Genomic DNA, 11,714 nt, shown 5'->3' with positions numbered 1-11,714 from the left:
GTCTCAATTGATTTTTTCAGGGTCTTCCTTTTGTTCACTGACCCTCTGCCTTTCCCAGCATGATGTCTCTCTTCAAGAAACCGGCCCCTCCGGACAACATGCCCCTTTACAGTGAGTAAGTTTCACTATCCTCGCCTCGAAGGAGCACTCCAGTTGCACTTGCTTCAAGACAGATTTCCTTGTCCTTTTGGCAGTTCAAGGTATAGTTGATAGTCTTCACCAGCACCACAGTTCAAAGGCATCAGTTCTTCTTTGGCCGTCCGTATTCATTCTCCATTCTCCAGATGCCTAGGAAGCCATTGAAAATTCCTCGGTTCGGAGCAAGGTGCACATTACTCGTCACACTGACATCCTTACTCTTTAGAACTATGGTGAAGGTATGCACTAAACCTGGATGGGGTGAGCAGGGAAAAGCAGCCGTGGAGGACAAGAGTGTGTCCTAGCCTCTGAGGAACATCCTTCAGCAATGGAGGCAGTGTTCAGCACATAAAATAAATAGTCTCTGCCGCTAGGACTTGTGAAAATGGGTTGGGCTATGATGGGGCGGGTGAGTCTCCCACGATAGGGATTTTTGCACAGACACAGAAAGAACACTTATTAGAGATGTGGTGGAAAGGGCCTTTGCTTTTAACTTAAGGGTAGCCTAGACTTAGTCCTCACCATTGGTTGAGGACCCACTGTATACATCTTCCCTTCCATCTCAGAACTGAGACTCATCTTCTTCTTGTTGTTGGGTGCTGTCAAGGAGGCTCTGACTCACAGCAACCTAACACAACTAAATAAACCCCTGCTCAATGCTGCTCTATTCACACAATCTCTGCTGTGCTCAAACTGCTGTAGTCATTGTGTCAATCCAACTCCTTGAGGGTGAGGCTCTTCTTCTCTTTTGCTGATTCAGGCCATGGTCTTTGCAATTACTTGCTATGTCTCAGAGAGCTGGACAATGACTAGGGGTTGTAGAAGGAGAATTGATGCCTTTGAGCTGTGGTGCTGCAGAAGAGTGTTGAATATACCATGGACTGCTAGGAGAACAAACAGGTTTGTCCTGGAGAGAGTGAAGCCAGGCTGCTCCTGGGAGGCAAGGATTCTGAAGCTTCGTCTGACATAGTTTGAGCATGTTGCAAGGAGGGAACATGTTCTGGGATAGGGACGTCATGCTTGGGAGGGTAGAGGGATAGCATAGGAGAGGAAGACCCTCGAGATGAATTGATTCAGTGACTGGGGTAAAAAGAGGAGGTATGTCAGAGACATTAAGATTGACACAGGGCCCCCGCCCTGGCCCCCAGTGCCCACCCGGTCGGCCCGGCCCAGCCATGATCAAGGCAATCCTCATTTTCAACAACCACGGGAAGCCTCGGCTCTCAAAGTTCTACCAGCCTTACAGTGAAGATACACAACAACAAATCATCAGGGAAACATTCCATTTGGTATCGAAAAGAGATGAAAATGTTTGTAATTTCCTAGAAGGAGGATTGTTAATAGGAGGATCTGACAACAAACTGATTTATAGACATTATGCAACATTATATTTTGTCTTCTGTGTGGATTCTTCAGAAAGTGAACTTGGCATTTTAGATCTAATTCAAGTATTTGTGGAAACGTTAGACAAGTGTTTTGAAAATGTCTGTGAACTGGATTTAATTTTCCATGTAGACAAGGTTCACAATATTCTTGCAGAAATGTTGATGGGGGGAATGGTATTAGAGACCAACATGAATGAGATTGTTACACAAATTGATGCACAAAATAAACTGGAGAAATCTGAGGCTGGCTTAGCAGGAGCTCCAGCCCGTGCTGTATCAGCTGTAAAGAATATGAATCTTCCTGAGATCCCAAGAAATATTAACATTGGTGACATCAGTATAAAAGTGCCAAACCTGCCCTCTTTTAAATAAAAAATGTAAAAGGCTACTCCCAGGTAAAATCCAGGTGGGAAAGTCATCCAAGTTTACCATGCAGTTGTTTACCAAAAATAGAGGAGGAGAGTCTTAACTTTTGCTCTTGGATTTAAGTCAAGGTACTGTATAGAAATTGTGTAAAATCAGTATGTGAAGATCAATGTTGCTTTTCTTGCTCAGTGATTTTAAAGAAATTGAATAGTTTCCGTGTGATTTTTTTCCCCCCTTCTTTTCTAAATTGCATTCCCATGCCCACTTAAGGCATGCCTCATATATATTGGCTACTACAGTATTTTGAAAGTGTTTGAGATATTTCTTTAATTATGTACAACTCCAAATGTTGATGTTTTATATGGATCAAAAGTACAGCATTCCTTTATTCTCTCTGCTATTTGTCATAATTGTTATTTAAAAAACCAAGTATGTATTACATGAAAACATTCTGACCTTTTTCTCTTAGTTTAAATAAACTCCAAGGTAACTGGAAAAAAAAAAGATTGACACAGGATAGAGCAGGGTTTAGGGCTATTATACATAGGGTCAAATTTTCTTCTAGGTCATATAGCCCTGGTCTGTTCACTTGCTGTACAGAGGTAACTCGTGGTTTCTGTGAAGCTGAACACTGTGACACTGATGTGCCAAATGCAATAATGCTTATGCATGGTGGACAGTGTTTGGTGGAGCTCCCCGATTAAAACAAGCTTGGAAGCAGGAGTGGTATACACTTCCGAAATAGCTTGCCTCCACAAACTCTATGAACCTAGAGAAAGGATGAAAGTTACAAAAGTATTTAGGTCCTTCATTCATAGGGTCATTATGAGTCACCTACGACTTGATGGCACTTAACAACAACAACACCAGCAACAATATACATTTGGTCACTTTGAGTCACAGGTAACTTGATGGCACATAACAACAACAACAACAACATACTTTAACAACAGACCTCTGGTGGCTTAGTGGAAGGAACTGTGTTGCAATCCCAAAAGCAGGCAGTTCAAATCCACCAGCTGCTCTATAGAAGTATGGGCAATCTCCTCTTGTGCGACTTACAGCCTCTGAAAATCTGCTGGAGGGAGGGTCAGAAATGAGTTTGTTCTGACACAACAACCACAACAAACAGTATTTTAACACATATAATTTTTCAATGATCAGCCCTTCTTGATAACAGGTGCAAAACATGTGAGACGAAATCTTATCATCCTTACTTCTTAGGAGCCCTCTGGCTGTGCCTCTACTAAGAGAGGTTTGTTTCTTCTTTTGGAAGGCTATGGCATATTCATTATCTTTCACCATCACCACAATTCAGAGGCATCACTTTTTTGGTCTTCTTATTCTCTATCCATTTTTCACATTCACATGAGGTAATTTAAAATACTATGGTTTAGGCAGGTACCCCATAATCTTTAAAGCGACATCCTTGTTCGTTAGCACTTTAAAGAGGTCCTTGGAAGCATATTTGCCCAATGCAATGTATAGTTTAACATCTTTACTGCTGCTTCCATGGATACCCAAGTAAAATGAAATCACTGACAACTTCAATCTTTTCTCCATTCTCATGATGCTGTTTATTGGGCCACTTGTGAGGATTTTAGTTTTCTTTATGAATCCATATCGCAGGCATTGAGCTTCATCAAGAAGTGTTTCAAGTCTTCTTCATTTTCTGCAAGCAAGGTTATGTCATCTGCATAGTGAAGATTTTTAAAGGTGAAATAGTAAAGATAGATTTATTAGAAAGCTAGATCCCAAAAAGGATGGACCTCCCTCTTCAAAAGGAAATATGGAGAAGGCCATATTGCAGACTTTTAATGAGTCTTCCTCCAATACTGGTGCCACACTCTTCATATAGTCCAGCTTCATGGATTCTTTGCTCAGAATACAGCCTGAATATTGTTGTTGTTATGTACCACTGAGTTGCTTGTGACTCATAGCGACCCTGTGTACCATAGCCCTGAAACCTGATCTATCCTATGCCAATTTACTCTCTCTGACACACCTACCCTCATTACCCCAGTCACTGAATCAATACATCTCATTGATGGTCTTCCTCTCTTTCTGTGTCCCTCCATTCTTCCAAGAATGATGTCCCTCTCCAAGGACTGATCCCTCCTTACAACATGCCCAATATATGTCAGATGAAGCCTCAGAATCCTTGTCTCTGAGGAGTAGCCAGGTTTCACCCCTCTAGGATGAACCTGTTTGTTCTCTTGGCAGTCCATGGTATATTCAACTCTCTTCTCCAACACCACAACTCAAAGGCATCAATTATCTTTCTATCATCTCTAGTCATTGTCCAGCTCTCTGATGCATAGCAAGCAATCGTGAAGACTATGGCCTGGATCACGCACACCTTAATCTCCAGACTGACATAGTTTCTCTTCAGTACTCTGGAGAGTAGCTTGCATTCCCAATGCAATTTGTCTTTTGATTTCCTAGCTGCTGGTATGAAGAGTATTGATTGCAGAACCAAGCAAACTAAAGCTGTTAACAATCTCAATCTCTTCTCTATCTAACGTGATGCTGCCAATAGGCCCAGTGGTGAGAATATTGATACTGAGCTTCAATCCATATTGAAGGTTGCAGTCCTTGACCTTCTGTAGCAAGTGCTTCAAGTCCTCCTCAGTTTCAGCAAGCAGGGTTGTGTCATCTGCATAGGAAAAGAGAACAGCAAGTAATTCATTACACTGTAAGGGGCCAGGGCCAGGGCCAGTCATATGTGTGGAGGGGTTTGTTTTGGTTTATTAAAATATAAGAAAGATGGACAATCTCTTCCCATGCAATTTACTGCCTTTGAAAACCACGAGAGTCAGCTATGAGTTGGTTCTGACTTGACAGCACACAACAACAACGGCACACAAGTTATATTGTAATTTAAAAAATGGACTCTTGCTTATTATGTATTGTGCTGCTAACTGAAATGTTAACAGTTTCAATCCACGAGCTGCTCTGAGGGAGAAGGATGTGCAGTCCTCTCCAATAAAGAAACCAAAAAGGGGTCACTTTGAGTTGGAGTCTACTGACAGCTGTGGGATCCATAACAAAGCGCACACAATTTAAAAGTACAGCTTGATGGATTTTTGCATGTGCACAAATCTATAAAACTACCACTCAAGCCTTTCTACGAAGATGGTGCCGAAAGCGAAGAAGGAAGCCCCTGCCCCTCCCAAAACTGAAGCCAAAGCAAAGGCATTGAAGGCCAAGAAGGCAGTCCTGAAGGGCGTCCACAGCCAAAAAAAAAAGAAGATCCGCACGTCACCCACGTTCTGGCGGCCTAAGATGCTGAGACTCCGACGGCAGCCCAAATACCCCCGGAAGAGCGCCCCCAGGAAAAACAAGCTTGACCACTATGCCATCATCAAATTTCCCCTGACCACTGAGTCAGCTATGAAGAAGATAGAAGATAACAACACACTTGTGTTCATTGTGGATGTCAAGGCCAATAAGCACCAAATTAAACAAGCTGTAAAGAAGCTCTATGACATTGATGTGGCTAAGGTCAACACTTTGATTAGGCCTGATGGAGAGAAGAAGGCCTATGTTCGACTTGCTCCTGATTATGATGCTTTGGATGTTGCCAACAAAATTGGGATCATCTAAACGGAGTCCAGCGGGCTAATTCTAAATGTAATAAATTTTTCTCACAAAAAAAAAAAAAAACAACCAAAAAAAACAACCTACCACTCAAATAAAAACAGAACGTTTTAAGGTCCATTCTTTTCAAATAGCTACATCTATGTTCCTCCAGCTTTATTACCAGACTCTTAGCAAATGTTGCCTTTCATTCTAACTAGTTGGAGGTCAGAGACCCCTTCTGTTTGCTGTTTTGTCCTTGCCCCACCTGACTTAGCACTATACAGTTCAGTAATGACTGTTGAAGCCCACTGAGTGGAAAGGTGTGAATAATGCAGGTTGTGTCCCAGAATATGTGTCAAATTGCCCCTCAAGTGTGGGAGAGATGACAAAAGAGGGAGTCGCTGGAGTACAGGATGGTGCTTGAGCACAGAGTATGCTGGCTGTGCTCTTACCTGAGCAGACATTCTCAGTAGCGCCTCAGACACGTGGAACTGTCTGTGTATAAACGCGATGTCCAAAGGGGACCAGCTGTAACACAGAACGCAGTGAGCTCCCACCCTGGAGAGCATTGAGTGAGGGTACCTTTCACTGAAAGCTCAGAGAGCTGAAGGAATAGGGGCAGGCTGGGCTCTGGAGAGCCTTTGAAGTCAGGTGCAGAATGCTCCCAGGGAGACCAGAATACACTGATTCTCACTTGGAGGTCAACACTTCCACCATTGACTGCCCCGACCTGGGAGAGCCTGTCTTTTGCTTCCTCTGGGTCATAGAAAGCTTCAGCAGGAACGGGTCAGAGGCAGGTGGGGAGGCAGGCAGTGTGGGTGTGTGATACATAAAGTCTAACAGCTGTCCTGGAGAACTGCGTCACCAGGCTGTTGGTTGATTTGAAGTTCTGTTGCCTCTGAGACACAATCTTGCAGCCTGTTGAGAAGATGGTGGTCGAGATGCTAATTGCTATAAGAGTTCTTCCCTCTGGGTGTGCTCTGAGTCTTTCAGGCCATTTTGTTCCTGTCACCTATCTTCTTTTAAAAAATTTTTTATTTTATATTTGTTTGCATACACAATTCACATACATTGTATTTTACACACCTATCTTCTCTTAATTATAGAAAGTTGGGATCTCACATCAGGCAATAAGGTGAAGCTTCACTTTTACATTATATGTGTTATTTCAGGGCTCAATGCAGGGTTCAGAGCTCAGGTCCACTGTACATCAAATACATCTTCTTACTACTCAGCATAAGACTGTGATGATAGAGTGTTATTGCCAGTGATGGTCCCTCAAAACTGGCAGAACCACGACGATGAGCATATCTGACTAGTGGAGAGAGAAGGAAAAGAAATGTGTGTCAATATTATAACCTGGATGGTGAGCATGGACTGAGGTGTTTATATCCATTTCTGTAAGTAGAACGTGGAGATCTTAACAGTCCTAAGGGTTTACTCTGTGCCAAGTACTTGTCCAGTTGTGGTCTCTTAGGTTATATTATTATCTTCATTATATTGAGAAAGAAACTTATACTCAAGTGATTTATCTCATCACGAAACAGGAAGATGTGGAGCTGAGTTTGACCTAAGTGTTTGACTGAAAGGCTGAGTCTCTGTTCTCCATAAAAGATATCCTTCAAGTACTATGAGTATGGCTTTAAAATGAGATATCTTGCCTAATACTAAAGGGTCCCTCTTCAGTCATGTAAAAAAAGTTCAAAACAATAGGGAAAAAAACCCACACCTTAAAGGAAACAAAGAGAATATAAAGAGCAAAAGAAAACTTCAGACAAATTGTAATCAACTATTTGAGAGTGATAGGAAGAGACATTTGTTGTATTCATGGAATCAGTACAAGATGGTATAAGAAAGGCAGCATTCAGAAATTAAATAAGAACCTTTGGAAATTAAATATATGATAGAAAAATGGTAAAAAGATAATGAAAAGGAAATATTCTAGAATGTTAAACAGAAACAAACACAAGAGGAATATCAGGACAAAACCCATAAGGAAATTAGAAGACCATTCTGAGCCTCCACATCTGAATGACACCATTTCATGAGAGGGAAGAGAGAATAGTTTGAAAAAGATTAAAAGAATACAATACACATTTTCATAACTAAACAACCAAAGTGTCTGAGTCCAATAAATGCATGCACAGCCTCCTAGCAAGGCTCATTGTGAAATCAAGAAATATGAAAGATTAGAAGGCTCTTGGGCAGGGAGAGCTCTGGTGGCCTAGTGGCAAGAAGCTGCAACTATGATCCCAGAGGTGCATGGTTCGAATCCACCAGATGCTCTGCTGGGGAAGGAGGGACAATCTCCTCCTGTACCAGTCAGATCTGATTTGACGGTACAAGCACACAAAAATAATAAAATAAAAAAATTTTTTTTTTAAAAAAAGAAGGCTCTTGGGCAATGGATCAGGGGAGCACTGTGTAGTTTGGAATTGGGAAGGGATTGTGTCAGGTAGTGTTCTCTCTCCATACCTTTGTTTCATCTGTATGCTGAGCAAATTACCTGAGAAGCTGGATTCTGTGAAGAGAAGCGTGGCATCTGCATAATGAGTGTTATGCAGATGATACAACCTTGCTTGCTGAAAGTGAGGAGGACTTGAAGTACTTGTTGCAGAAGATCAAGGAATGCAGCCTTCAGTATGGATTGCATCTCAGTGTCAAGACAACAAAGATCCTTACCACTTGGCCTATAGACAGTGTCATGATGATGGAGAGGAGATTGAAACTGCCAATAGTTCATTGTGTTTGGATTCACAATTAACACCCTTGGTATGAGCAGTCAGGAAATAAGGAGATGCTTTGCACTGGGAAAATATGCATTTAGGGACCTCTCCAAATTATTGAGGAATAATGATGTCAGTTTGAGGACTAAGGTGAGTCTGATTCAAGCCATCACCTTTCTGATTACTTGCTATACATCTGAAGGCTGTACAGTGAATAAAGATGACAGAAAAATAATTAACGCCTTTCATCTGTGGTGTTGGAGAATGGCACTGAACATCCCATGAATAGTCAAGAGAATAAATAGATATGTCTTGGAGAGGGTGCAGTTGGAGTGCTCTTTGGAGGCAAAAATGATGAGACTTCACCTCACATACTTTGGGCATGTTGCTAGGAAGGGCTATTCCTTGAAGAGGGACATGATGCTGGGAAGGGAGGAGGGTTGGCAAAGGAGAGGAAGACCCTCAACCAGGTGGGTTGACATGGTGACTGTTGCAATGGGCTCTTGTGTGTCAGGAAGTGAGGATGGTGCAGGATAGAACAAGGTTCAGATCTTTTGTTCATAGAATTGCTATGAGTAATGCTTGATTCGATGGCATCTAACAACAACAACAACAGCAAAGAGTAGAAGTTAAGGAGCTGAACATAAGATTTAAAAAGCACAAAAAGCCAAAGAACATATTATAATGAGCTGTGCAGGGAGCTGGAGTCAGAAAATCAAAAGGGACAAACTTACTCAGCATTTCTTAAGCTGAGGGAACTGAGGAACAAATTCAAGCCTCGACTTTCAATACTTAAGGATACTGTGGGCAGAATGTTGAATGACCTAGGGAACATCAAAAGAAGATGGAAGTGGAACACAGAGGCACTACACAAAAAATAATTGGCTAACTCAGAAGAATTTAATGAAACAACATATGGTGTTGAAGGAGGAAGTTCAAACTGCTCTGAAGGAATTGGCAATAAACAAGGTCCCAGGAATTATTGGAATACCAATTGATATATTTCAGCAAACAGATGCTGCGCTGGGCACGCTCATCAGGTTATGCCAAGGAATCTGGAGGACAACTACTTGGCCAACTGACTGGAGGAGATCTGCATTCATTCAAATTCTAAAAAAAGGTGACCCAACAGAGTGTGGAAATAATCAAACGATGTTATTAATATCACACACAACCAAGATCCTGCTGTAGATCATTCAGAAATGACTGGAAGAATATATCAGTAGAGAACTGTTAGACGTGCAGGCTGGGTTTAGATGAGGCTGTGGCACCAGAAAAGCAGAGGATATCAGAGAAATGTCTATTTGTGTTTCATTGACTAGGCAAAGGAATTTAACTGTGTGGAGCACAGCAAATTGTGGCTAACCTTGAGAAAAATGGGGATCCCAGAACACTTAACTGTGTTCATGTGAAATCTATATTCTATCTGGAAGCAGTCCTAAGAACAGAGCAGAAAAATACTGCATGGTTCAGGATCAGGGAAGGTGTGCATCAGGATGCATCCTATATCCATACCTTTTCAATCTATATGTAGAACAGATAATCCAGGAGACTAGACTTTATGAGGAGGAAGATGGTGCCAGGATTGGAGGAAGACTCATCAACAACCTGCATTATGCAGATGATACAATCTTGCTTGCTGAAGCTGAGGAGGACATTTGCTGCAGAAAGTCAAGAACTGTAGTCTTCAATATGGATTGAAGCTCAATATCAAGAAAACAAAAATTCTCACCACTGGTCCAATTGGCAGCTTCATGATGGATGGAGGAGAGATTGAGATTGTTGATAATTTCCATTTGCTTGGTTCCACAATCAATACTCTTGATACCAGCAGTCAGGAAATCAAAAGACAAGTTTCATTGGGAAAGTTTGCTATTAAGGAGCTCTCCAAAGTACTGAAGAGCAATGGTGTCAGTCTGGAGACTAAGATGTGCCTGATCCAGGTCATGGTCTTTGCAATTACTTGCTTTACATCAGAGAGTTGGACAGTAACTAAGGATGAGAGTAGGATTGATGCCTTTGAGGTATGGTGCTGGAGAAGAATGTTAAACATATAGTAGACTGCCAGGAGAACAAACAGGTCTTTCCTGGAGAGGGTGAAACCAAACTGTTCTCTGGAGGCAAGGATTTTGAAGCTCCATTTCACATACTTTGGGCACATGGCTAGGAGAGGCCATTCCTTGGAGAGGGACATCATTCTTGGAAAGGTGGAGGGACAGTGCAGGATAGGAACACCCAGCATGTGATGGATTGACTCAGTGACTAGAGAAGTGGGATTAGGTCTGTTGGAGAAGATGAGATTGGCTCAGGATAGGGCAGGTTTCAGAGCTGTTGTACATAGGGTTGCTATGAATTACAGGTGACTAAATGGCACAAAACAACAAAGATTAAAATGAGGAGGGAAGGATAAAAAAAACAATGGAGAAAAAAATGAACAAAATCAAAGTTTTGTTCTTTAGGAGGAGTGACAGAGTTGAACTTTTAGCTAGACTGACCAAGAAAAATATTCAGAAGACCACTACACCAAATAACCTCAAAATATTAAAATCAGAAATGAGAGAGCAGACACCAAAATTGTCCTTTTTGTTATGTGCCATCAAGTCAGATCCAACTTATAATGACCCATGAACAATGGCTCTGAACCTTGCCCTATCCTGAGCCAGTCTCACCATCTCTGACACACTTGACCTCATTGCCACAGTCACTGTTTGAATCCATCTCATCCCATGTCTTCCCATCCTGTGTTGACTCTCTGCCCTCCCAAGCATGATGCCCTCTGTCAAGGACTGGTCCTTCCTGGCAACGTGCCAAAGTTTGTGAGACAGAGTTTCAAAATGCTTGCCTCCAAAGAGCAACCTGTTTCACCATCTCTAGGATGGACCTGATTGTCCTTTTGATGGACATGGAATGTTCAGTACTCTTCTCCAGCATTACAACTCAAAGGCATCCATTTTTGTTTTATACTTAGTCATTTTCCAGCCCTCAGATATGTAGCAAGCAATTAAGAAGATCAAGGCCTAAATAAGGCACACCTTAATCTCTAGTCTGACATGTATTGTCCTTAAAGACATAAAAAATATTACAAGGAATATTCTGTTGTTATTATTATAATAGTTTATTTACAAAATTCAAATACATTGTTTTCCAGAACAGATGCTTCCAATTTCCTTCTCCACCTCCCACCCACAAAATTGTACAACCCCATGATTAATCTCCCCTCCCCAACCCTTCCTCATCCCTCTGCTTCCACCCCCCATCCTTACACTCATTCTACGATAATGGTTTTATACAATATTTGTCCTTGTAGGACTGAGTTCAGTCAGCATGCTTTCTAGTCCCTCCCAAGTTAGATAATAATTTACAAAATCATTGCTCCTGTGTCCTGAGTAGTATTTCATTGTGTAAATATGCCATAATTTCTCAATCCATTCCTTTGTGGTTGGACATCTGGCCTGTTTCCATGTTCTTGCAATGGTGAATAATGTTGCTATGAACATTGGTGTAAAAGTCTCCATTT

At 41.7% G+C, this 11,714-nt stretch overlaps 1 pseudogene; it reads left to right on the top strand.

Annotated features, from left to right (window-relative positions):
* The first annotated feature begins 1,313 nt into the window (after nucleotides 1-1,313).
* LOC102853462 lies at nucleotides 1,314-1,895 on the top strand (annotated as a pseudogene).
* The last annotated feature ends 9,819 nt before the right edge of the window (nucleotides 1,896-11,714 follow it).

Source organism: Elephantulus edwardii, unplaced genomic scaffold (assembly GCF_000299155.1).
Source record: "Elephantulus edwardii isolate Elephantulus edwardi_28Jun2011 unplaced genomic scaffold, EleEdw1.0 scaffold00066, whole genome shotgun sequence".
Classification (NCBI taxonomy): Eukaryota; Metazoa; Chordata; class Mammalia; order Macroscelidea; family Macroscelididae; genus Elephantulus; species Elephantulus edwardii.
The sequence above is the reverse complement of the archived record's forward strand: the minus strand, read 5'-3'. Positions and strand labels throughout refer to the sequence as shown.